At 39.1% G+C, this 4,930-nt stretch overlaps 1 pseudogene; it reads left to right on the top strand.

Moving 5' to 3' along the window:
• Window positions 1-2,935: 2,935 nt before the first annotated feature.
• On the top strand, window positions 2,936-3,550 carry LOC100408751 (14-3-3 protein theta pseudogene; annotated as a pseudogene).
• Window positions 3,551-4,930: the final 1,380 nt, after the last annotated feature.

The raw sequence follows: 4,930 nt of genomic DNA, 5'->3' as shown, positions 1-4,930 counted from the left end.
TGGAGCGGCTATACTAACAGCAGAGAAAACAAACTTTATGATGAAAGTTGTGGCTAGAGACAAAAAAGGAGTGTGCGTGTGTGTGTGTGTGTGGGTGAATCCATCAAGAAGATGTAACATTTATAAATATATATGCATCTAACAATAAAGCTTCAAAATACAGGAAAAAGTCTTGACAAAATGGAAGAGAGAAATATGTGATTCAACCACAAGAGTTGGAGACTTCAATACCCCACTTCAAAAAAAAAAATACCCCACTTCAAATAATGTGGGACTTGAACAACAAAATAAACCAGACATAAATAACAAAAATTTATAGAACACTCCATCCAAGAGCAAAATACAAATTCTTCTCAAGTGTACATAAAACATTCTTCAGAATGACCATATATTGTGACATAAAACAATCTGCAATAGATTTTAAAGGATTGACGTCCTACAAAGCATGTTTTGGGACAAGAATGGAACTAAATTAGATATAAAAGAAGAAAATTTGGAAAAGTAACAAATACGTGGAAATTACCACACTCCTAAATAATCAATGAATCAAAGAATAAAAAGAAAATTAGAACACATAAGAAAACGTGTAATTGAGAAAATTTGTAATGAGTTACATCAAAACTAAAACATAACATAATAAAACTTTTGCAATGCATAAGTTTTTTATAACTACAAAAACCTATATTTAAAAAGAAATTTCTTAACTCAATAATATAACATTATACCCTAAGACACTAGAGCAAGAAGAGCAAATTAAATACAAAGCAAGAAGAGAAAGCAAATAATAAAGATTAAAGCAGAAATAAATAGAATAGAGAATGAAAAATGATGGAGAAAATCAATAAAACCAAAGGCTGGTTCTTTGAAAACATCGACAACATTGATAAACATCTAGCTAGACTAAACAAGGACAAAAAACACAAATAACTAAATTCAGGAATAAAAGAGGGTACATTACTACCAACCTTACAGAAATAAAAATGATTACTCAGGAATACTATAAACAATTATATGTCAATAAATCAGATAACATAGCTAAAGTGGAAAAATTCTGACTGACGTCTGCAAGACAGCCAACTAGAGTCAACCTGGCACTCATTCCCCTCACAAAAAGGAACCAAAACAATAAATAAATAACTATATTTCAACAGGAGTGACTGAGGAAGTACACTGGAAAGGACGAGGGGAGAGCAAAATACCTGTGGAGCATGAAGCACAGAATGGCACTACTGAGAGGGAAGCCAGGTGCTCTGCCTCTGCTACACTGTCTCCTCCTCCACCAGAATTGCATCAAATTCAAGGAGAAGACTTCTTACAGAGAAAAAGTAAACTAGAGACTCCCACCAGTTCCCATTGCCACCACAGATGCCAGCAATCTTTGCTATACATCTGACAAAGGATTAATATCTAGAACACTAAGAAACTTAAACAACTTAAGAGCAAAAAAAAAAAAAAAAAATCAAACAACCCAATTAAAAAATAGGCAAAGGACTTTAACAGGCATTTTTCGGCTGGGCGCGGTGGCTCAAGCCTGTAATCCCAGCACTTTGGGAGGCCGAGGCGGGTGGATCACGAGGTCAGGAGATTGAGACCATCCTGGTCAAAATGGTGAAACCTCGTCTCTACTAAAGATACAGAAAATTAGCTGGGCATGGTGGCGCGTGCCTGTAATCCTGGCTGCTCGGGAGGCTGAGGCAGGAGAATCACCTGAACCCAGGAGGTGGAGGTTGCGGTGAGCTGGGATCGCGCCATTGCACTCCAGCCTGGGTAACAAGAGCGAAACTCCATCTCAAAAAACAAACAAACAAACAACAACAAAAAAAAACAGGCATTTTTTCAAAAGAAGACATACAAATGGCCAACTTATATATGAAAAAAATGCTCAACATCACTCATCATTAAGGAAATGCAAATGAAAACTGCAATGAAATATAACTTCACTCCAGTTAGAATAGCTATTATCAAAAGACAAAATGATTGTTGGCAAGGATGTAGAGAAAGGAAAACCCTTATATACTGTTGGTGGGATTGTAAATCAGTACAGTCATTATAGAAAATAGTATGGAGGTTCCTAAAAATATTAAAAATAGAACTGCCATAAGAGCCAGAAGTCTCACTACCGGGTATTATTCAAAAGAAATAAAAACAATATGTTGAAGAGATCTCTGCACTCCCATGTTTATTTATAATAACCAAGATATGGAGTCAACCTAATGTCCAACAATGGATAAAGAAATGTGGTATATATATATATATACACAATGCATGAATACACACACACTACACACACGTGGTGTATGTGTGATATATATACACACACACGTTGTGTGTGTGATGTGTGTGTGTGTATATCACACATGATGGAATACTATCCAGCCATAAAAAAGAATGAAAACCTGTCATGTGCAACAACATGCATGAGCCTTTAGGACATCGAGTTAAGTGAAATAAGCCAGACACAGAAAGACAAATAACACATGCTCTCCCTCATATGTATAATCTATTTTTTTTTAAAGCTGATATCAAATGGTCGCTTCTCTCTTGGGCTGGCCGGGCGGGGGTGGAGGGAGTGGCCGGGGCTCCGGCTCCCAAAGCGGGCCCTCCGCGACGCCCGGGACCCCTCTCTCCGCAAGCCGCTGCCTCCCCAGGAGCCCCAGCCGGGCAGGGGCGGGGGAAGAGGGAAATTCAGACGGCTTCGCTTGCCGGAGACGATAGCAGGACGGCGAGCCCCTTGGTCTGACGGCACTCTCTCCCTGCTTTTTGTTCTGGCCTCGCCGCCCCGCCACTCAACAGCTCTCAAGGCTCCTCCGGCTCCGGGTTGGCAGTTCGCCCTCGCTCTCCTCCGCCCTCTGCCCCGGTCCACCCCGCGCCTGCCAAGGAGAAGACGAGCTGATCCAGAAGACCAAAGTGGTGGAGCAGGCCAAACTGCGAAGACATGGCCACCTGCATGAAGGCCATGACCAAGGTGGGCGCTGAACTGTCCAATGAGGAGCACAACCTGCTCTCCACGGCCTACAAGAACGTGGTCAGGTGTCGCAGGTCCGCATGGAGGGTCATCTCAAGGATGGAGCAGAAGACCAACACCTCTGACAATAAGTTGCAGCTGATTAAGGACTATTGGGAGAAAGTGGAATCTGAGCTGAGATCCATCTGCACCACAGTCATGGAATTGTTGGATAAATATTTAATAGCCAATGCAACTAATCCAGAGAGTAAGGTCTTCTATCTGAAAATGAAGGGTGATTACTTCTGGTACCTTGCTGAAGTTGTATGTGGTGATGACCGAAAACAAACGATAGATAATTCCCAAGGAGCTTACCAAGAGGCATTTGATAGAAGCAAGAAAGAGATGCAACCCACACACCCAAATCACCTGGGGCTTGCTCTTAACTTCCCTGTATTTTACATTGAGATTCTTAATAACCCAGAGATTGCCTGCATGCTGGCTAAAGTGGCTTTTGATAAGGCCATAGCTGAACTTGATGACTCATCTTCACTGAATGAAGACTCATACAAAGACAGCAAGCACCCCCATCATGCAGTTGCTTAGAGACAACCTAACGCACACTTTGGACATCAAACAGCGCAGGAGAAGAATGCGATGCGGCAGAAGGGGCTGAAAACTAAATCCATATAGGGTGTCATCCTTTCCTTCAAGAAACTTTTTTACACATCTCCATTCCTTATTCCACTTGGATTTCCAATAGCAAAGAAACCCATTCATGTGTATGAAATCATCTGTTTATAGTCTTTTCACACTGAAGCTTTGGGAAAACTTCATTCCTTGATTCATGTTTGTCTTGGCCTTCCTGGTGTGCAGTTACTGCTGTAGAAAAGTATTAATAGCTTCATTTCATATAAACATAAGTAAGTTCCAAACACTTATGTAGAGGACTAAAAATGTATCTGGTATTTACGTAATCTGAACCAGTTCTGCAAGTGACTGTGTTTTGTATTACTGTGACGATATGAAAATGTAGTTAATTACCATTTAAAGATTGTTCCACATAACTTCTTAATTTCTGCATTCCCTCCCTTACTCTTCAGGGGTTTCCTTTCAATAAGCAACTTTTCCATGATCTTAATGTATTCCTTTTTAGTAGGAATCCGTAAGTATTAGATTGAATGGAAAAGTATTTGCCATCTCTGGCTAGGAGTCACAAAGTTAAATGCCTCCTGTATCACATAAGGGGGTCATGTATATATGTGGCATCAGGGAGTTTCCTTATTCACTCTATTTGCTGCTGTTTAAGTTGACAATCTTCCTTCCCAATAAAAATTCACTTATACCTCATAAAAAAAAAGATACCATAGAAGCACAGAGTAGAATGATGGTTACCAGAGATTGAGAAAGCAAGGGAAGAGGAGAAGGGAGAAAAAGGAGATTGGTCAATGGATATAAAGTTACAATTAGGAGGAATAATTTCTAGTGTTCTAATGTATAGTAGGGTGACAATGGTTAACAATAAGGAATTGCATAATACAAAATAGCTGGAAGAGAGACTTTTGAATGTTCTCACCACAAAGAAATGATTAAATGCATGACATGATAGATACGCTAAACACCCTGATTTGATCAGTATATATAATATATATATTGAAACATCAAATTATACCCTGTAAATATGTACAATTATAAACTGTCAATTAAAACTACAAAATCATCAAATTACAAAAAATAAAATGAAAAAAAAATCCTAGAAAGACACAAACTACCAAAACTGACTCAAGAAAAAGGAGAAAATGTAAATAAATATATAACAACTAAAGAGATTGAATTATTTTGAAAACCTTCCCACAATTAAAAGTCTAGAACCAGATGGCTTCACTGATGAATTCTACAGAATAGTTAAAGAAGAACTGATGCCAGACTTCACAAACTCTTCCAAAAACAGAAGAGGGGGGAGCACTTCCTAACTAATTCTATGAG

Source organism: Callithrix jacchus, chromosome X (genome assembly GCF_049354715.1).
Source record: "Callithrix jacchus isolate 240 chromosome X, calJac240_pri, whole genome shotgun sequence".
NCBI lineage: Eukaryota > Metazoa > Chordata > Mammalia > Primates > Cebidae > Callithrix > Callithrix jacchus.
The sequence above is the reverse complement of the archived record's forward strand: the minus strand, read 5'-3'. Positions and strand labels throughout refer to the sequence as shown.